Source organism: Monodelphis domestica, chromosome 2, assembly GCF_027887165.1.
Source record: "Monodelphis domestica isolate mMonDom1 chromosome 2, mMonDom1.pri, whole genome shotgun sequence".
In the NCBI taxonomy this organism is placed as follows: Eukaryota; Metazoa; Chordata; class Mammalia; order Didelphimorphia; family Didelphidae; genus Monodelphis; species Monodelphis domestica.
The window spans coordinates 6,284,349-6,307,325 of record NC_077228.1 but is presented as its reverse complement, the minus strand read 5'-3'; the positions used below and the strand labels follow the sequence as shown (position 1 = coordinate 6,307,325).

The following is a 22,977-nucleotide window of genomic DNA, read 5'->3' as shown; positions in this document are numbered from 1 at the left end:
GAGGAGATGAAAGGTAGCCTTGATGGCCACCCAAGCTCCTCTTTTGGGACAGGCACTTTGTGAGACACAGAGAATACCAACAGAGAAGTGAAACATTTGCACCCTCAACAGGCTTATAAATTGATCAGAGACAAGATGGAGATGGCACGTCCCAAAATCAGAACAGTTTTAAGAATATTCGAACATATTAAGCTTCCTAAAGCTTAAAAAATACTAAGACTTTGGGGACAACCAGGATCAAGATTGTTCAGTTGTGCTTGGTTCTCTGGGACCCCATTTTGTTTTTTTCATGACAAAAAGATTCTAGAGTGGTTTACCATTTCCTTCTCGGCTCATTTGATAGAGGAGGAAATTGAGGCAAATGGAGTTAAGTGATTGACCCAGGGTCTCACAGCTAGTAAGTGTGCAAAGCAAGATTCAAATTCAGGCAGATGAGTCCTACTGATTCCAAACCCAGTGCTCTGTCCTCTGTGCCATCTAGTTGCCCCTGCATAAAAATAAAATATACAAATATACAGACATATTCATGTATAGCAAATAAATGAATGCATTTTATGTAAAAATAAATATAATGTTTTTAGGGGGGAAAGGCAATACTCGAGGGAGGAAGAAAGGAAAAAAAATCCTTCTAGAGAAAGGTGCTTGACCTACTTTTTGAATGAAACAGAGGTACACAATGCCCCCTGCATCTGTACCAGCTAGCCCTGATTCCCTCACTCGGGACTTTCCATACAGAATAAGAGCTTGTTGGCTTTTTATTTTATTTTAAGAAGTAGGAACTTTATCCCTTCAGCACAATCTGTAACAAACCCTACAACATCAATCAGTCAACATTTACTTAGTACCTACTGATGTGCCAGGCAATGTGCTAAGTCCTGAGGACCACAGACCAGCACAAAACACTCAGTTGTCAGGAGGGAGAGATAGGGCTGATGGCTGTGTGAGTGCTGAGGAGGTCATGTTTGCCTGGGTCCGAGATAAGCTATAAACCCACAGCTTCCTGATGGAGGTCCGTTGTGCCAGCCACTGCAGCATGCTGGGACCTTTACAGGTCCAACGATGGAAGACTCGTTATTAAATAGAGTCATAGGGAAAGCTACCCAGTCAAGATGACATTGAAGTGGAACCTGGAAGAGTGAATAGAGATTACATTGATCAGATCGGAGGGAGGACATTCCAATCAATCAATCAATTCATTGATCCATCAACCAACATGAAATTTACTATGATGTTATTACTCCAGAAACTGGGAATTCAAATGCAATGAGTGAAACAACTCCTATTCCAAACACAGAGAACAGCCTGGGTGAAAACAGAAAGGTAGGAAAGTTCAGGGTGAATCGCTCAGTTTTTCTAAGGCACGACAAGCACCTGGATAGGAGCAGTAAGAAATACGACTGAAAAAGTAGGATGGGTTGGCCAGTGGGGGACTTTGACTGACAAGCAAATAAGTTTGAACTAAACATTGAAGCTATTATTCGGCTTCTTTAAGCCTTGTAATTTCTTCTGCACAATTTGCAGCTCTCCAGAGGACCAGGACTTCCTGAAGTATCTGACAGAGCCCTGAGGATGTAGAGGCAGCCTGGAGATCAGGATCTCACTTATGCTGCTGCATAAGTCCAGTTAACAGGTATCATTCTGACTATTTGAATGCAGCTTAGAAATATGGAATCAGTGAGTGAGTGTGTGTGTGTGTGTTTCTAGATGAAAGAAGGTTAGATCTGGGAGATGATGCAGGCTCAGCATCCCCAGGTGAATGTAAACTCCTTGAAGTCAGGCACTGTTTCACTTCAGTCTTTCTATTTCTAGTACCAAGCGCAGTATTTGTCTGGCAGTAAGCATGCTAGTTCAATTGGACCAAGCTCTACAGTATCTTGCTAGGGTGATGCCATCGATCCAAAGCTTTCTAGACTACATTGCCCAAAGTGGGGGGATGGATGGTGTGGTTTGGAGGTAGGGTTTCTATGGTCAGAGCTTGTCTATGTATCAGGTAACAATTAAATTTGAATTATTAATGCTGGGATCTGGAAAAAATGCAAGCCTTTCAAAAAGGAGCCCCCAAGGCATCATCCCAATGATCTCTTCTTTGTCTGTCCTAATATTGGAGAAGCAGACCCAATGAGCCCTTTCCTAGATCCAATTGAGACATCCAACAATTTTCTTTTCCTCTTACATCTCAGAATGACTTTAAGCCATACCTGAGAATCCAAATAGAAGCATGTTACCATTCAGAGACTCTGAAGGTACTTGGAAAATTGCAAGTAGCTGCTTAATTCTGAAAACTGGGTTTCTAAATGTTCTTCAGCACAGATGAAAAAAAAACCCACTTATTTTGGGGCACTCTATCGATGTGGACTCATATTGTTCTGATTATTGGTGATAGTTGAAAGCTTGTCAAAAAGGAAAGCTACACTTCGGACACTATTCCCCACATATCCTTCCTATATTAGGTGTGTTGGAAAGCAAATTTGTGTGTCCCTGTGTATCTTTGTCCTTGTGATTTGGAGCTGCCAAGGGACCAGGTGACCCAGAAGGTGATCTCGGAGAAAGTACAAAGGCAGCCACATGGAGCCATTCTCATTTCAGTTAAGCCTAATAGCTCCTATCCAGGGATGGAGAAAACATCTTTAGGGAGATTCCCTTCTGGGTCAGAACAGCAGGAATTGGTTCCAGTTGCTGAATCTTTGTTCTCTAATTCATGTCATGAATTGGCCAGTTCCACGTGTGTGTCTGTGCATATCACATTCTAGAGAAGTTGATTTTAAATATGTTAAATTCCTTTGGGATGGCTTCCAAGGGCATAAAGTTTAGTGACAACAGACATAGTTATAAATGAATGCTCTGTGATTTAATGTAAGGGAAAACATTTTCAGAATTGTTCACATTCTTTGGAGTTTTGCCATTTTGTTGCCTGGTGGTGATAGAAAGCGTTTATCTCATTTTTATCATTTAATTTTTAAAAATAAATTTTAAGAATTTTTTTGTTTTGTATAACCTATATTTCCTACTGTGTCCTTCCTCAGTTTCCTCCTGAGAACTATTATTTATTTTTAAAATTAAACAATTATCAAAAATGATATTATATGTTGTGGGTCACACACATGGTTCTTCATGTCTGCAAAGAATTTGGAGGCAGGGTAGAAAACTATCTTCTCATATTTCTTCTTCTTTGAAGAGAAATCTGGCTATTTCTATCATGGATTACACTTCATAGGCTTGTCCCTGGGGGCCCCTTCTCACCAAGCACGTCATTAATTCTTCTTCAAAGGAAACTTTATTTAGTTCTTTAAAATGCCAACTGAAGTTTTGTAAGTGTATTGAAATAAACAACATAGAAGCCATTCCTGATATTGGAAGAGGGACACAGATGGAAGGCATGAGGATGATGATGATGAAGATGGAAAGTCCACGTACTACATTAATAAAGACTTACACAAGAGGAAATATCCATACTGATGAGATCTCAGACTGGCTGAAAAATTATTGAAATTTACACGCATATATCTTCATCTTTCTTTTGAATTGGGTCTCTTTACCTCCCATCTATGTTTGATTATGGCAGATGTACTATTATTCAAAGTCTTCTAAGCCAATAAAATTCAAAAGTCAATTAGAGAGAGAGAAATCCTATTAAACAAGGTAATGGAATATTCCTGTGCTATAAGAAATAATGGATGTGATGGATACAGAGAAGTCTTGAAAGATTTCCATCAACTGATGTAGAATCAAAAAAATAATACATGCAATGACTACAAGCATGTAAGTTGGATGCATGTCCAACCAACACTGTTGGTGGAGCTGTGAACTGAAATGCCCATTCTGGAGGACAATCTGAAGCCATAAAACTGGGCACACCCTTTGACCTGGCAAGAGCTCTACTAGACCTGTATCCAAAGAGATCAAAGAAAAAGGAATGGGATGGATGAGTACAAAGATATTGATAGCAGTTCTTCTTGTAGTCACAAGGAAGTGGAAACTGAAGGGATGTCCGGCAGTTGGGCAAGGACTGAACAAGCTCTGGTTTATGGTTATAATGGAATACTATTATGCCATAAGGAATGACAAATAGGAGGAGTTCAGAAAAGCCTGGAGAGACTCCTATGAACCGACGCAAAGGAAAGTGCGCAGAACCAGGAGAACAGGATTTGCAGGAGCAGCCATTATATGATAATCAGCTGTGAACATCTAACAGTAACACAGGATTCAGCAATAAATCCAAAGGAAAAAGTCTTTCTGGGCCATAGAAAGAATTATTGGAATCTGAATGCAGATCAAAGCATTCCATCTTTCACTTTATTTCCGTCATGAGTTTCTTCTGGTACATATGATATAAATTTACCTTTAAGGCAGGAGGAACATGGCAATATGTATTGTATGACAGCTGCTAGCATAGCTAATATCAGATTATTTATTAACTCAGGGAGAAGCGAGGAAGAATCTGGCTAGCAGAAAGTCAGATAACGATTGTTAAAATTTATTTCTCTGTGTAACTGAAAAAATTAAACTAAAAAACAAAGGTTTCATGGCCGTGGAAAAAGCCTTGAGGAATGAGCCTCAAATGAATTTTTTTCTCCACTAAAAGAGCCTACATGAGAACAATGGCAAAAAGCATGAACAAAACAGCCCCTCTTCCTTCTCTATTCCACTGGAGATATTGAAGCATAGTGAAAGATCTGAAGTCAGAGGACTTGGGTTCAAATCTCAGCCCAGGGATTGGAGTGGCCTCAGGGAGCTCCTTTAGGCTTCAGTTTTCCTGTTTCTAGAGTGAGGTGCTCAGAATTGGTCTCAAAAATTAACTTTTTTGTGTATCACTGATGTTTTTAGTATTGGGTTTTTAGTTTTGGGTTATTTTATCAACATGATGAAGCCTCTGGAATTCTTCTCAAAATAGGTTTTAAATGAATAAAAGAAAATATATTGGGTCCCAAAGGAAACCGATTTTGTTGACATCATTACCAAAATTCATTACTGACAAGTTTTGGGACAGGAGAGCTTAAGAACCCCTGTGGTAAGGGTTGAATAAAGCCCAAGGGCTTCCCTGCCTATGAGCAACCTTCAAAGGATGAGTTTAGCATAATCATTTTTTTCAACGATCAGAAGCAGTTCTTTTGTCCACCTTGTAGTAGTTAGTAGAATGCTAAATATGAAAGATAAACTAAGGCTAATGATTTGTCCCAGGGCCATTTCTACCCAAATTCTACCCAAAAGCCCAGAAAAATGAGATGATAATGATCATGGCGATCCCCATTTATCCTCGGCTTATGAAGTACCTCCCATGGATCATCCCATTTGGTCATTCCAACAACACTATGAGACATTTGCTGTCATTATCCCCATTTTAATGAGGAGGAAGCTGAGTGTCCGAGTGGCAAAGGCAGGACCAGGTATCTTGGTTAGTAAATGCCTGCAGCTGACTTTGAATCGAGGTGTGCTTGACTCCAAGTCTCATGGTCCAATCACTACACAGGTTTCCTAGCTGGCTGGTAGTGATGGTGGTGGTGATGGTTGTCCTTCATGCTCAGAGAGGACTGATGACATCATGGGATGATATCTTTTGATTTGCTCATGAAATGGCTTTAAGTGAGGCAGAGTTTCACACTTACCAGCCTCCCTCTCTCTTCCAGAGTCATCTGAGTCCAAAAGTCCGGATGACTGGTGATGCTTGGGATGCAGGAGATGACCTTGGCGTCTTTGATGTCTTAGAGAGACCTGGAGGCACTGAGTAGCTAAGAGACTTGCTCCGGGGTCATACAAGCTGCAACAGAACCTATTTAACTGACTTTAATCAACATTTATTTAGGGCATTCTGGACACATAACCGTCCGGGGGAGGGAGGTCTACAAAATGGTCACTAATCCATTAGAGTTTTGTCTTATCTCTTTGTTTAAGTGCTAATTCCTATGGCTCATCCTGAATCTGGATTCTCACAAAGCACAGAGTTGTGGAAGGAGCCCTAAAGGAGGAGGAAAACCATCTAGATTTAAGTTTTGCCTCTGCTGCTCCTTCTCCCTCTGGACCTCAGTTTCCTTCTCTGTAAGATGAGGACATTAAACTGGAACATTCCTTTTTGTCTCTATATTCTAGGGTTGTCCCAATAGAGTTTTCCCTCAGCCCAGCCTTCAGGCAAATTCAATGAGAACTTCTGGGCTTGATGCCTTGTGTTGTTGTTTTTTAAACCCTTGCCTTCCCTTTCAGAATCAATACTGTGTAATGGTTCCAAGGCAGAGGCAAAGGTTAAACAATGGGGATTAAGTGACTCTCCTAGGGCCACACAGCTGGAAAGTATCTGAGGTAAAATTTGAATCCAGGACCTTCCATCTCTCAGTTTGGCTCTAAATTCACTGAGCCATTTAACTGCTTCTGATTCCCTGTATTTCATGGATTTGATGACTCCCGGGCTTTGTGGAAGTGCAATGGCAGGTTCCCTGTAGGAAGTGGCTATTCAGGTGTCCATGACCACCAGTCAAGGTGAGGGCAGGCCATGCTGGGATTGTTCCTCCATTCCCAGATTGAATACTTTAAGATTCCTTTGGACTGGCTAAACATACTCAGGCAAGTGGGTCCGGCATGAATGCAGAGAGAAAGGGAGAGAGGAGAGCATCTGATCTGAATTAAGAAATCTATCTATGTGACTCACTTGAAAAAGATGATAGAAGGGGAGCTCCTACTCATGCCTAAAATGCAAGGACTGGTTCCCCTCGAGGCGAGTGTCACTAATGCCTGGAGCTCTCTCCCCTTCCTGGCTTCCTTGGGGTCTCAGATAGTCTCCCCTTCTACTAGAAAGCCTTTCCCAGTCCTCCTTCATCCTTGTGCCTTCCCTCCAAGACTCCCCCTGATTTATGCTGTCCATCTTGTTGGTAGAGAGTTCCTTTGTACTGTGTCCCCGGTTAGATACTTGCCTTTGCCTTCCTGGTACTAGTAGGTGCCTGGTACACAGTAGGTGCTAAATAAATGCTTGTTGATGGCTCAGTTCTTAATCAAGTAAGGAGACTATTAGAGAATTACTAAAATCACTGTGAAATAGGGATGTGTGCCATGATCAGGGATGGTAATCTGTGTACTGAAGAGTCTGTAGAGCTGATTTCTGGGAAGGCATCACGCAATGCCCTGCTCTCTGATTTAGAGCATGGTGATATTCTGCAGTCTGCTGACCACCTGATGAAGGGCACTGGCTGGGTAAGTGGAACTAGAGGACATTCCAAAGACCGCGGCCATGCAGGGGAAGCCTGTCCTCTTTTCTGCCTGGTTTGTTCCAAGGAGGATGGAGGAGTGGGGAAGAGACCCCAGTGCCCATCCTGGAGGGTCCTGCTCTGCTGTGCCCTCTCGTGGGTCTATTCTCTCCTTCTTGTGAAGAGTTCTTGGAGATGGCCATGAAGATGGTGCTTCCAAAGGTCAGAATGGCAAGCCTGGCCGGGGGTGCAGAGCTGACAGACCCCCAATTGGACAGAGAGCTGCTCTTGAGGCAGTCAGTCCTTCCTCTCTGGCTGCCTCGCTAGGCTTCCTCTCACTAATCTATTTTTCTCCCAGAGTTCAAGGCTGTTGCTAAAAGGCTAACACACAGCGCCCAGTCCTGGCTTATCAGCTGCCTGGGCTTTATCTCAGTGAGTGAGCACACTGAAAACAAGCCTGATTACTGCTAATCTCCCACCATCACCAGGTAGGTCAACACATGCAGCAGCCTGCAGATAAGCAGGACTGTTTGTCCCTGACAGCAGAACTTGCAGGGCTCTTGCTTCATTTCCATTCTAGTTGCATAACAGAGAATGAGGCAGATGGAGACCTTTCCTCTCTTTGGGTTCAGCAGCTTAGGCAGCGCTCCCAGGTTAGGCAAGAGGGAGGCACATTCCCTCAAATCATAAAATACTGTCCCTGACGTAGAAGATGGTGTGGTCCCAAAGTTAGAGCTGGAGGGGGGCCTTAGAGACCACTGAGACCAACCCCTTCCTTTTATAAATGAGGAAACGGAAGCCCAAGGTGTTTGAGGGACTTGCCCAAAGTTAGACAGTCTGAGGCAGGATTTGAACTCGCATTTCCTGACTCTACCAAGCTGCTTCCTTCAAGCAAAATGTCTAAATCAACAGAAATTGTCTAAAAAGTCCCTAGTCTGCCTTTTATCCTCTCCGGAAAGTCCATGCCTTTTCTTCCTCCCCAAAGACTGTGCAGCCAGAACTGAGTTGAAGTATATATCAGCCTGATATTAGCTTAAAATGGAACACTGAATAGCCCAGAGCTAATAGGAGGGCACCTGGCAGCCCTGGATGCATAATTGCAGGCTTAGCCTTCAGTCTGAAGGAGCTCAGCGATGTGGCTGCTGAGCCATGACCAGTGATATTTGAGCTGAGCTGGAGAGAAGGGGAGAGCACCACAGCCCTGACCTTCAATGAACAGGAGAGAAGAAAATCTGCCCACAATAAGGCGATGGGCTGCAGCTGAATCACAGGAAAACTGGAAGGAATAAATGAAGCTAGTAAGTGTCGGAGACCTGGGGGAGACATTTGGCACATGCTGTCCAGGAGAATCAGTAGGATTAACTTGATTATGGCTCTAGAACCAGGAGGCTGCAGGGAGAAGGAAAGAATGTGCATGGCAGCAAGACAACTGGTGAGAAGACTGCTGGAAGTAAAATTAAACATAGTTAAACAGGCTAGATATGATGGTCCACTTTAGAGAGCCACCAATGGGGACTGGGGACAAGGCAATGGTTCCAGATCTCAAAGGGTTAAATTCTCCCAGTTGGGAAGTGGTAGCTCTTTCCCCTGACAAGAATCCTAAAATGTTTCTCTTTGCACTTTCCAAACTTTGTTCCTGTTTCTTCCCTCCAGGGACAAATAAAACATGTCTGGTCCCTCTTCCACGTTCTAGCCCTTCACATACTAATGGAAACCCAGCTATCTGAGCTGGGCTCCCAATAAAGCTCAGCTACCACATCCCTTGTCTTCTCTTCTCCAAGCTAAATATTCCCCCTCCCTTCAAGTGTTGCTCATGAGACACATAGACTCAAGGCCAGTTGGGGACTCTTCTATTCCCCAGTTTATCAATATTGTTTTTGAACTGTGCCCCCCCCCAAGATGAAGGCAGCAGAATGTGGATGGCTACCACCTCCTTCTTCCTCTACTTTCACCTCCCTTCATTTGGCCAAGAGTTCCATTAGCATTTTTGGCTGGTACATGGTCTCATGTTGAGCCTGCAGTTCAAGGAACCCCCCATCTTAGGGGCTCAAACTGCTCTCTAGCCATGACTCCCCAACATCTTGTACTCATGCAGTTGCTTTTCCCTCAGATGAATCAGCAGATATACTTGGCAGCTATTGGACTGGATGACTGCCAGAGGGCTCATCCTCCCCTCTCAGGACAGAACCTGGATCACAAAGAGGCTCATTTTAGACTGGAGAGGACAGAAGATTCTCTTTTTTAAATTACATTTTTATTTTCAACTTAACTAGTATCAAATTAGGTGAGCATTTCCATATACAATGCAGAACAGAGAGGACTCATGAGCATGGTGACTCTGGACCACTCAGAACTTGATTCTGTCTCTAAGAACAAGTCCAGCATCTCATTTTCAAAGCTCACAAGTCAAGGATACACTTTCTAATTGTAGGTCAGAGCTATTCAAGAGTGGGTTGGGCATTCTAGAAGGATGACACTTGGTTCCTCATCTGAGTGGATAGAGCCCTGGACACAGGGCTCAGGAAAGCAGGAAGATTTGAATTAAAATCCAAGTGATTTTCCAATCTGTGTGACCCTGGGCAATTCACCTAACCGCTGTCTGACTCAGTTTCCTCAAATGTAAAATAGGGACACTAATAGCAATTACCTCAAAGGGTTGTTGTGTGAGGAACAAATAGCAAATCTGAAACCATTATATAAATGCCAGGTATTTCCGTTGCTTTTTGCTCTTCAAGGTATGACTCCTAAACTCCCCCCCACCCCCTCCGGAATATGTAGTATAACATTCACTTCCTTGAATGTTATTCAATGCCTTAACCTGTGGCATGCCAGGAAGAACTTAGTGGTCCAAACTTAGCAGAATACAGAGAGGCTATCACCTCCTTCTTCCCCTACTTCTGCTTCTTTTCATTTGGCCAAGGATCTCATTAGTTTCTTTGGTCAGCATAGCATATCACTTGAACTTTTTTTAAACTGGATCTATGATTTCTTTTGTATTAGGAGCTATTGGTGACAAATTCGCTCTTCCAAAGCAATTTGGCATCTGCTCTGTAACCATTCAAGAGCTTTCTAAAGTGTGGAGCTGTCCAATGGCACAGTGCGTGTGAGTAGAAAGAGGCAGACCTTGAATCCTCATCTTCTTGATGGGCTCTCTATTCAGTCCCCCTTACAGACTCTCGTGTGTCTTGTATAACTGTAAGTGTCTAATGAACCTTTGCTGAATTAAATGAGATTGAATTCCCTTCTTTCCTTGCCCATTGCTGGACAATCTTGGTCCATGGATCCCACTCATCTTACTTATCCAAAGACCACCATGGATAGCTCCATAGAAGACACTACTTCCTTCTTAGCCATTGAAGGTCTTCTTTCTATTGAAGTTCTTGACCTGGAATCCACAAACCTCTGGGGGCAGATGTCAGGGGGTTCATAAACTTGGGTGGGAGAAAAATTCTATTTTAATTTTGACATAGCTGATGTCATCTTAACCCTAATTCATGCATTATTCTGAGAAGAGAACCATTGGCTTTAACAGACTGCCAAACCCCATGAGCCAGAAAATGATAAGAATTTTTGCACCACAGGAAGAGTTATTTTAAGTGTGTGTGTGTGTGTGTGTGTGTGTGTGTGTGTGTGTGTGTAGCCCCTCATTCTTGCTCTTGCTTTTTAAAACTTCTGTCTTCAAAGTCCAGATCAAGCTCAACTTTCTACACAGGATTTTCCTAACTCCTGCAGCTACCAGTATCTCTTTCAAATTCTTTTGGACCTTTTCTCTATGTATTTTGTATCTTCTTAAATATATTTGCATTGTTTCTTTAGATGGAATGTAAGCTCCTTGAGAACAGGAGCTCTTTGAATTCTGATCATGTAACATGGTACCCAACATAGTAGTAGATGCTTAATATATACTAGCTGATGGATTGTACCTTAGAAAGATATGAATGCTATCAAAGCTATTTCCCATGAATAGCATTTTTAGAAATGTGGTCCAGTGAATTCAGGTCTCCTCCAAATGAGTGATCTACTTAGCTATGGACATAGTTTTGTAATAGCCTTTCATTACATTATTTCATTCTATTACTGCTCAGTCATTTCAGCCATGTTTGGCCCTCTGTGACTTCATAGCATGTGACCTGTGGCAAAGATACTAGAATGGTTAAATGTCATTCCCTTCTCTAGCTCATTTTACAGATGGGGATACCAAATCAAACAGTTAAATGACTTGCCTAACGCAATATAGCTTGTTAAGTGCCTGAGGTCAAATTTGAACTCAGATCTTCCTGATTCCAAGGCCAGCATTCTATCCACTGCACTACCTAGCTGCCCTTTTACCCCCTACCAAGTCTATAAGACATAGGAACAGAAGTAGAAGATAGTGTTGATTTGGGCACAATAAGACCTTTGAAAATGTGCTCCACATTTGGTTTGTTTTTCTGAAAAACATTGCATAAGTTCTGAGAAAAAAAGCACATGACTACAAATTGTTGATTGCATTTCTCAACCAAAAATTAAAAAAGTAAAAAAGGAGGCCATAAGCAGAATGAGAAAATGAAAAGCAGAACTTGAGGAAAGAACTAGCAGAAACTTGGTGAAGAATTGAAACTAAAAAGCGGTCTTTAGTGTTCAATAAACATAGACAATTAAGTGATGCTGCTGCCAATATTGGGCCACTCCAAAGGGCTGAACTTGGATTTGTCAGAAGAGTTCCTAGAAGTGGCAGTTTGTTCTGAAATTGAACTGACACTATTATGAAGCCAAGACAATGGGGAGCTCATAATGTTTTTACTGGATCTGAAGGGCCTGTATATGTGGAGTAACTGAACTATATATGTAGAACCTCCGGCTGCAAGTTGCATCTCCCCCATCTCCCAAAGAACCCAAATCTTGTGTTTACTATGCTAAAAAACAATCATCTACTTATATCCCTTTGAGGTCACCCTTGTTCAAAGAACTTCATAAATTTAGTTCTCTCTCTCTCTCTCTCTCTCTCTCTCTCTCTCTCTCTCTCTCTCTCTGTGTGTGTGTGTGTGTGTGTGTGTGTGTGTGTGTGTGTCTCTGTCTCTCTCTCTGTCTCTCTCTCCCTCCCTTCCTCCTTCTCTCTCTTTAACTCTCTTTCTCTCTCTCCCTCTCTGTCTCTCTCTTTTTTCTCTCTGTCTCTCTCTCCCCCATCTCTTTTTTTTCTCCTTGTCTCTCCTTCTTTCTCTGTCTCTGTCTGTCTCTGTCTCTCTCTCTGTCTGTCTCTGTCTCTGTCTCTGTCTCTGTCTCTCTGTCTCTCTCCCTCTCTCCCTCTTCTTTCCCCCCTGTCTCTTCTCTCAATGGGCTAGGGTCAGTGCTTGGTGTCCAAGCAGAACTGAAATTTAAGTCTTTTGAACTCTGAGGCCAGTTTTCTCCATCATGCCACAATTGCCTCTCATAATGGCTCAGTAAGTCCTCTAACCTCTCAGGGTCCCTAAGAAACTATCTCTGTAAGACTATAAGTTGAAGAATAATTGGGGAGCTGCACGGTTAGAAGCTTCATTAATCACATTTCCCTTCATGATGAAATCAGATGTGGTTTCCCCAAATATATATATATGTATATATACATATAATATTTGTGTATAACTTTCTCGCTGATCCATCCCATTACACATGAGGCTTTGTAGTCTCAGATCACTGAGGCATAATGCTGCTTCTCCGAATAGGAGCCAGATATTTCAGGGAAGGACACGTGGGCTTCTGGAAGACGGATGAGATATTGCCCCAGAGGTCTGTCTGTGAGAAAGGCAGCATCAGCCATGTTTTCTAATTCCCATTGCCTGCAGCCCCAGATATTGCTAAGAGCAGACTGCTGCCCAGTGAGAGCATTTTCTCTCTCCTTGCTTGAGCTGAGATCTTAGCTTGTTTCCCTCCAAAGAGCTCATCTTCTCTTACATATTCATTGGTCTGCTTTAATTTGTCTGACTTCCCTGATTTCTGTTTACTGTTTACTAGGAGAAAGAGACTTGCTGGCCAGCTATAACTTTTGTTTGTGGAATAAATGTTTAGTGGGAGGGAGTCAGGCTGGCGAGAGGGGAAGGGAAGTGTTATCTCCCCCTTGAGAGTCATTAGGAAAAATGTCCTTTATTCTAAACCCCTTTGGAATTACACACTTCAACTACTGAGATTTCACATGTGGTAGTGAGATGTAGAAAATGAAGGAAAGAACATTCTGCTGTGGCCATCTTGGACCCAGCCTTCCTCATTCCCCATTTAGCTTCTAGCACCCCCAGCACACCCTTCTCCTATTCTCCACAAAGATAGAAATCATAGTCTGCCTTAGATATGGAGCTAGTCAGATCCCAGATCAAATATTTATCCATAGGGAAGTTAGGTGACTCAGAGGATTGAGAGCCAGACATAGAGACAGAAGGTCCTGGGTTCAAATTTGGCCTCAGACACTTCTTAGTTATGTGACCTAGGGCTTGTCCAAGATCATAGGACAGGTATGCTCCATGGGCACACTGAACACTCCTCATGTGTTGTTTGTAGGGCTGCTGGGACAGCTAGATGGGGCCAGAGTGGATAAAGAGTTGGACCTAGAGCAGAAAGGTCTGAATTCAAATCTAGTCTCAGATACTTCCTAGATGTGTGACCCTGGGCAGGTCACTTAACTTTTATCTGCCTCAGTTTCCTTAACTTTAAACAAGGCTAACAATAGCACCCATCTCACAGGCTTTGTGAGAATCAAATGAGATAATATATGGAAAAGTTCTTATCATAGAGTCTGGCACATAATAGGAGCTTAATAAATGTTTTCCCTTATTCCCTTACTTTTGCCTTAAAACCATAAGATAAAACCAAGAAAATGAGGCTTAATAGAAATAAAAGTTCTATGTTTGGGTTTAAAAAAAATCAACTTCCCAGACACAGAGTCAAGGAAACTATGGTTGAATGACTCTTCCTGTGAAAAGAGATCTGGGGGGCTTAGTGGACTTCAGCATCAATATGCTCTGAGAGAATAAAATGAAAGCCCAAAATGTCATTAAGGTTCTAGCCTGCCCTGACAGGCAGAGAATGCAAGAACAAAAGGGTTAGTCCCTCTGTTCTGTGTCCTTGTCAGACTCCATCTGGAATGTTGTACTCAAATTTGGTTTCCACAGCTTGGGAAGGTCAATGAGAACCCAAAATATATCCAGAAGATCAGACTGAAAAGGACTGGAGGAAATGCCATAGGAGGATTTGTTGAAGGAATCTGGGATATTTAGTTTGGAGAAGAGAAGACTTGGGGCAGTGGGGACATCATTTCTGCCCATAAAGTTTTAAGACAATAAAGCAAAAGGGAGTAACTTATTCTCCTGCTCCTCCGAGATCTAGACTAGGACAATGGCTGAAAGCTATAGGTAGGCACATTTCAGTTTGACCAATGCTTACCATGGTGCTTCACACACAGTAGGTACATGGTAAATGCTGACTGATAGATTGACTGCCTTTCAGCTCTTGAGATGCTACCAATTTCAGTCAGCATCATTTCAGTGATTCTTCCACTTTCCATCTCCCTGTGTTGATGCATCCTTGTTACCTTCACTATATTCCTGACCTTGGCTACAATGATACAATGGGAGCCCCAAGAGTGTGACAGTCATTGGCCAGAAAAGTGCTGGACAGCACCTGAGATCACCTGAGATGTTATTTCATAGCAGGGCTTCCTTCTTTCCCAAATTAAAAGAATTGAAGAGGCCTTTCTAGAAGCTGAAAAAAAGGTTTTGGTCTACTCTTTCTTCCTTAGTTCTCCATTGTCACCCCAGGGACACTGTCCTCTCTGCTTATGCTGGGGGATAGTTCCCATCACGATTAAATGGGAAGCTAGGCTAGGTTTCTGTTGGCCAGGCCAGATGGTGGGTTGGAGCAATCATCTACACAGCAAATCTAATTGCCCAGTATTAAAAAATTGAAGAGTCATTTAGACTTTGAATTATCTGCTTCTAGAATTGTCTGTTCAAACTTGGATGATTGAGTGATTCTTCTTATTGCTTAGCTGGTTGCTATAGGGGGGCCCTCCTCCAGGCTTCAGTACCTGCTTCTGGAAAATGAGGGGGTTAGAATTAGATGATCTCTAAGGCCCCTGCAACTTGTTCCTTCTAGGGTTCTGCCTTACTCCCTACATCTCAGCCTCCTGGCTTCTCTGGCTTCCTTCAGGCCTCAGCTCAATTACTACCTGCTTCAAGAGCTCTTTCCTCTTCCTCCTGTGCCTTCCTTCTGAGATTACCTCCAATCAGTCCTGGGTGCATCTTATCATATGTAATTGTTTCAGTGTTGTCTCCCAAAGCCTGAGACCATGTTTTTGCCCTCCTCTCTGCCCCAGAACCTAGCACTGTGCTAGACGCACAGGAGGCACTTGGAAAATTCTCATCAAAGAAGTGACTGATTGTTTGAACATCTTTCATAGTAATCAGATTGTCTCAGTCTCCCTTTTTCCATTTTTCTTGTTCCATCACACATGTGCATTGACATGTCTTCCCATCATACTGTTCTCATTTCTTTCATGTTCTTTCTGTTTTTTAAATTCGTTATCTACTGTCTTGGGATCTATCCCAAGTATGATGGGTTCCAAGGCAGAAGAGTGGTAAGGGCTAGGCAATGGAGGAAAAGTGACTTGCCCAGGGTCACATAGCTAGGAAGCCTTCCATGTTCTTTCAATGCTATTGCTGCCTTTTTAACACCTTGACACTGGTGAGATTTTCCCACATATTTTGGTATTAACATGATATTTATGCATATGGCAGCTTGGGGACAGAGAGCCAACCTTGGACCTAGGTTCAAGGCCCACCTCTAGCTTGTACTGCTTGTGTGACTTCCCAGCGCCTCAAGCAACTCTCTATGGTAATGAGTTACAAATGAGGTTCCCATTTGCATTGGCAGAAACAGTTTGCTCACTGGAAGTGCCCTCTCTCAATGAAATCACACTTCAAAAAATGTATATATTTGTCTGAAGTGTAACCTACAATGAGTGAAACAGACCATTGAGATTATGGGTCTCCAGTGGTCCATCAGTGGTCCATTATCAGTCCTGGAGGAGCACTGCTGATGGATGATGAGCTGGGACCCAAATCGAAGGAAGAGATCACTAACAGCATCCCTCTTGGGACTCAGGAAGTGTCTTTAATAATATGCTGCTTGTTGCTGCCAGAACCCATTTTTTCAAACATCTGTATTCTTTCTGTAAAGCCACATAGCTCTGAATCATGAAAACCCTAACAAGTCAGGAGAGTTCTCTTGCAGGTAGCCCAAAGGGCAGGAGGAAAACATATGGTGGAGAAGAGAACAGGGCAACATTTCCCCTGTTCTGAACTAATCCAAGAAGGAAAGATAGCATCAAAGACAATTATAAAGAGGAGCAGAGACTGGGGGCTCATGGGAGTGATAACAGAGGACACCTGAGTGCTGCCATGGTAACTGGGAGATAGTAAGAGAACCAGGAAGAAAGGTTGGGGATGTTAGGCGGGGGGTGGGGCAGGTATGGGTGCTAGAGCACTCCCAGCTCTCATTGCAAATACTATAAATCAGGGCATCATTTATTGTTCTGTTGATTGTCTGCTTAAGAAAATGATGGAGGAGGGTAAATAGGTGGTATGGTGGATTGAGAGCCAGGACTAGAGACAGGAAATCCTGGTTCCAAGTCTATCCTCAGACACTTCCTAACTGTGTGACCCTGGGCAAGTCACTTAACCCCCATTGCTTAACTCACACTGCTCTTCTGCCTTGGAATACACAGTATAGATTCTAAGACAAGAGGTAAAGATTTCAAAAATAAAAGAAAGAGATGGAGAAAATGGGAATAATGCAGCTTAAACTTAAAAGTAGGTCCTGCAAGTTGCTAAATACTTACCACACTCTTTACCTCCTAAACCCCTATGGAAGCCATGTTGAATCATGCAAGATGAGCAGAGACAGAAGGCTTGCGATCCTTCTCCATACAAGGAGCACCCCCTTTGAGAATATCACAGATTCAGAGAAATAATAAAATATGAAATCCAAAATCTCATTCTAGAACCTGATTCAAGCATCAGGAACAACTCTGGCATGACGCGATGCAGAATGTCGCACACTGCTGTATCTGACACTATATCGATGACATGACAAGTTACTGGACTCTGTAAGATGAGGGTGTTGGACTCAATGGCCTCTAAGGTCCTTTCCAGATTGTCTAAATATAGATTACTAGAGGCACAGGACTCCTCTGGGGCTTATTACCAGCACCCTTCTGGGCGAGCAGCTTCCCCTCCCTTGCTCTGTTTCCTCATCTGTAAAATGAGGGCTCAAAAGGCCTCTGGGGTCCCCCAGAGCTCTCCATCTTGGATCCATGGTTGCCCCACCTTGGCCAAAACCCTTCCCAGATGCTTTTCTATTTTGTTCACACACAGTTGTCTGCGTGTTGTCTCTCATTCGACTATGCAGCCCTTGAAACCTTTCTCTGTGTCCTCAGCACCTAGGATAGTGCCTGGCACATCTGGGTGCTAAATAAATGTTTATTGACTAATGTATTCTATGGGCACTTTCAAGTCCCTCTTGCTGGGCTTCCCTTGGCCCATCTTAGCTGTTCCAGTTAGACTTGACTCCTCCTTGGTTCTCTCCGGCTTTCCCTCTTTCCTGCCTTTACTCATCCAGCTTCCTTGCTTGTCCTCTCTCCTGTCACTGCGGGTTATTTGATCTGAGTGTTTGCCTCCACCTTCCCTGCTTCCCCTGAGACAAAGGTCAGCGAGCTCGAGCTGGGGGACGAGAGGTATCCGGCCATTCTTGTTTTCCAGATTTGTTTTCTCAAAGCAGTCCTGCACAATGTGATGTGGACAGCTCCAAGCACTTCCAAGGGACCGAGCACACTCTGGAATAAATGAAGTTGTTAAAGAGATTGGATAAAAACCATAACAAACACTCAGTCAAGTAGATTCAAAAATCAGCTAAGGCGCATTTGCTGGGTATCCCATGTACTCAAATCTGAAAAAGGCAGATTAGCCTTTACCCAAAGCATCAATAAAACGCAGATATTGCATCTTCTCTCTCCTGAGTGAGGCCTTGGGGTGTTTTTTTCTCTTGGGTGCTTAGGAGAGGCAGAATGGAGAGACACCTCGCTAGGAGGGTTTTCAGCAAAGGCTGGATGACCATCTGTCAGTAATGGAGGTAGTTGGATGGTACGGGGGATAGAGCAAAGGACTTGGAGATGGGAGAACCTGAAGTTCAAATCTTACCTTATACACTTATTGGGAGTGTGACCCTGGGCAAGTCTCTTTACTTCTGTCTGCCTCAGTTTCCTTGTCTATAAAATGGGGATCATAATAGCACCTACCTCCCAGGGTAGCTATGAAGTTCAGATGAGTTAACATATAGAAAGCACTGTGCAAACCAGAAAGTTCAATAGAAATGCTGTTATTGCTATTAAAGGACTTTATACCAATGATGTACCAACTTACACATTCCTTGTGTAAACGTATACACCACACACACGTGTATATATGTATGCACAGTTGAGAGTAGATGTATATATTCCCAGATAGCCAACCACAACACAATGGATAGAGTACCACCGTCAAAACCAGAAAAAGGCACATACTGTCCAGGGGATGCGGAGCATCTCACTTAGTTTCTCCATGGTCCAGGCAAATCTCCAAGACTTGTATTTCAGAGAAGGAGCTGGTCTGAATTGGTAAAAGGAATCCCCTCTACTTATGAAATCATAATGGGGCAGCTAGGTGGCTCAGAAGATTGAGAGCCAGATCTAGAGATGGGAGGGCTTGGGTTCAAAAGTGACCTCAGGCATTTCCATGCTGTGTGACCCTGAGCAAGTCATTTAATCGTCATTGCTTAGCCCTTACTGCACTTCTGCCTTGGAACCAGTACATGATTCTAAGATGGAAGATAAGAGTTAAAAAAAAAAGAAAAGAAAGGAAATCATAGGTCTAGTCCTTGGCCTATTCTCATGTTACACACTTGAAAATGTACATATTACTCTATACATACATGTACATACATATGTGTTTGTAGACACTTCTTAACTAACTTTCACATGGGTTAGTTATTTTAAGTCATGTGTTTGACTCTTTGTGACCCCATTTGTGATTTTCTTGGCAAAAATCCTAGAGTGGTTTGCCATTTTCTTCTCCAGCTCATTTTACAGATGAGGAAACTGAGGCAAATAGCGTTAAGGGATTTGCCTGGGGTCACACAGCTAATAAGTGTCTGAAACCAGATTTGAACTCAGGAAAGCGAGTCTCCTTGACTCCAGTCCAGCACTCAGTCCACTGCGCCACCTAGCTGCCAAACTTTCATATAGTGGTTATTTAATAATGAGGCTGTTCCCTTGTCCTCATCCCAACGCCCTCTCACATTCAGTCAATCAGAGCCTTAACCAAGAACTTTGGTACCTGGGGCAAGAGACAGGACAGTTGCCTGGCTTTCTCTCCTTGAGAGTTGCCAATACTTCCTGCAGCCATTTAAATTCCTGGAGCCGACCTCCGTTTGAGATCTCTTCCAACTCTAGATTTCCTAATCCTCTCCCTTCCCACCCCCTTTGATAGTCTTATCTTCAGCATTCTGGCTCTTCTCTCCCTTCAGGGGCCAGAGGAGGTCCTCACTCTTTAAACTTCCCTACTTGTACTGAGGTGATGGGGCTTTGGGAGGGCTGTGTGGGCTTGGTCCTTTCCCTTGTGGGGACTCCTGTCAGGTCCCTAGTCCAGCAGGCACCTCCAATGGGACAGATGGATGTTTTGAGTCAGGTGGTGAGTCCCAGACGATCAAAGCCCTTTCTCCCTTACAGATGGGATTCCCCAGGAGTTTGGTGGTGAGGAATCAGAGATGGAAACCAGGTTGGAATAGATCCAGAGTGTGGTGACTCCAGATGACCCAGAATAATGGACTTCCCTTTTTGTAACCACTTCATGTTCCAATCACCCATTGGGGTTGAGAAGACACATTTGCTTTGACCAGGGACAAAGTTGCAGGCTGAGCTCCCATCCTTGACTAGGCTTGGGCTAGGTCTCTCCTACCATCTTGTCAAAGAGAGATCAGCCTAGTTTGAGACCTTGGACAGATGGGAATAATGGAAGTGGGAAAGAGAGGCCGGTAGATAGAAGAAAGTATGGGACCTTCTTTCCTCCCATACATACACTTTACACTTGTCTTCTACTGGGATTGTGTGACTTTAGGCAAGTCAATTAATCTCTCAATGATTTAGGCAACTGTCCCAGAATAGAAATTGCAGAATAGGAGTTGGTCTACATTTGCTGAGGGAATTCCTTCACTCAGAATTTCCCATTCTGATGAAATCAAACCTCCAGATCTCTCCAGGTTCCTGGCTTGTACTAGCAGCTTCCTACACATTTGTTTAATAGGAAAGAGTCTAAATCTGGCCCAAAGGGCAAGTGCTATTTATTTTATGCCCATTTCAACTTATTTCAAAATCTCTTTAGTAATCATCCCCAATGTACAAAGTGAGGCACTGGTCACTGGAAATTTGAATCCGGTAGGAAATGAGCCGGGCTCCCAAGAAACTGCTGTTTTGATAGGGGATGTGAAAACAAAAACCAAAGCTATAACACAGGGTAGATAAGGAAACAGGCAGAAAAGTAGCTTGATCGAGTCTTCTAGGAATACAACAGGAGGCCAAAAGCACTTCCAGCTAAGGAAATTAGGGAAGGCTTCTTAGAAGAGATTCTGGAGCTGAGCCTTCTAGGAAGGGTTCATCAAAAGGCAATTGGCTGGGCTTATAAGTTCTTGTGATGCCTTAGAGTTATGGTCCAGTCATATTGCTTTCCTCAATACTCCTCACACTGGGTCTGCCCCTTCCTGCCTCTGATTTCTCATAGATCATCTCCCATTCCTGGAATGTACGACCTCTTCATCCCAAGAATGTGATGAATCCTTCTCTTCCTCTAAGGCTCAGATATCTTCTCTCAGATGCTTTCCTTGATTCCCCAGTTGGCAGACCCATCTTCCCTGTGCTCCTCAGTGTTGTCTCTCCTCAGTAGAGCATGAGATCTTTGAGAGTAGATATGTCTTCTTTTTACTTACTTTTCTATATGATCTTGGATTTTTTTTCATTCCTTCAACAAAGAGTGTGTGAAGGGCAGTAATATCAAACAAGACTAGAGAGGTAGGTGGGAGCAATATGGTGGATGATTTTCTATTTTATCCTAGTGGAAATTGGGAGCAATTTCAGGTGTTTGAACAGGGTAGTGATGTGGACAGAAGGAATAGAGACTCAAACTACTGTAGTAGGCAACCATATAAGGAGAGAGGAAGGGATGAATATGAGGAGTAGAGGAGAGGTAGAAGTGACAGGACTTGGCAACTCATTTTCCATCATGGATGAGGAAGAAGGAAGAGTCCTAGAGTTATAAGGTTAACAGCTGTTGACCTTGGCAAGTCACAACCTCTATCTGCCTCAGTTTCCCTCAATCATAAAATGAAGATAATAATAGCACCTGCTTCCCAAGATTGACAGGAGGTATTTGAAAAGCACACAACAGAGTGCCCGAACATAGTAGGCATTATACAAACATTAGTGATTATGATGATGATTATGATTATCACTGTCGTGCTTTGTAAACCTTAATGCACGATAGACATGCTGGTTGTCATAATCATTATCATTGTTAGTTTGCCTTGCACAGAGAAGACTCTTGTGCCTTTAAAAACCCTGAACGAAATAGGATTGAACTGGAGCACATAGGTCTATTCCAGATTCAAACTCATACAGCATCAAGAATTTCATTCCATAAGCAATAGCAATAGATTCTGTTGACAACTGTTGGCAATGCCAATGTACAGTCAACTTTTCCATGCTTTTTGAATTAGACTAGAAGCTACTATTTTTTCTATTCCCCTCACCCATATTTCCCAGCATCCCATTCAGTGGGCTTTCATCAGCCTCGTTCTGCTAAATTCCACAGACTCCCCAAGGGCAGGATTATTTGGGAATCAGGAAAGAGTTCAACTGACATCCTTAAATAAAAACTAAGGAAACAAAGGCCACTCAGCCATTTTCACTCAGACCTTCAAGTCAGTCAACCAACTGGCATTGATTGATGCCTACTGTGTGCCAGGCATGGTGGTAAGCCATGCTCAGTCTTCTTCACCACCATTCATAGAGTTGATTTATCTGAAAAGGCACACAGGTGACATGGAAGATAGAGCAGCAGACCAGAGTTAGCATGACATGCATTCAAGTCATACCTCAGACACTTCCTAGTTTCAAGATCTTGGGTGAATCATCTAGTTCCCCTCTACCTCAGTTTCATCATCAATAGAATGGAGACAATACCCACATCCCACAGTTGTTGCAAGGCTCCAGTGAGACAATATATGTAAAGACTTCTAAAGCACTATTGAAAATATTACTTTTTATTTCAACTTTTTATTCTCTACCATGTACCTAACTTTGTGCTAGTGACTGAGGCAGATATAAAAAAGGGGTAGAAAATCTTCCCTTGGAGCTCTAGAAGATACAATCTGCCTAGAAAGATAAGACTCTCAAAAAGAGACAGAATAGATTATGTGGTTAATGGAACATGACTCTGAGTTCCAGATGTGAGTCCCAGAGCTATTCTTCACTGATCAGCAGCATCTCCTCATGGGATGCTGGGCTGTACCACATCCTTCCTTCCTCCTTCCTTCACTTCCTCTGCGGTCTCTTCTGCTTTGAGTGCCGGCATACTGGAAGGTGATTCCTGACTCTCCAGGAGTATTTCTCATGGTCATAACTGCTGAAAGCAATATTGATTTTTTCCCCACAGGCTTCACAACTGACATCTTATCAACATCCTAATTATTGTAGAAGAGATTAGTAGTCAATAAAAGG

General features: G+C 43.0%; 1 protein-coding gene across 1 annotated transcript in view; it reads right to left on the bottom strand.

Annotated features, from left to right (window-relative positions):
• Positions 1–531: 531 nt before the first annotated feature.
• The window catches only part of PTGER3 (prostaglandin E receptor 3), a 136,367-nt gene continuing 113,921 nt past the window's right edge, over positions 532–22,977 (bottom strand). Inside the window, exon 4 of the mRNA XM_056814931.1 lies at positions 532–18,006. The gene's annotated coding sequence lies outside the window, so the exon portion shown is untranslated. The remainder of the gene's footprint in view (positions 18,007–22,977) is intronic.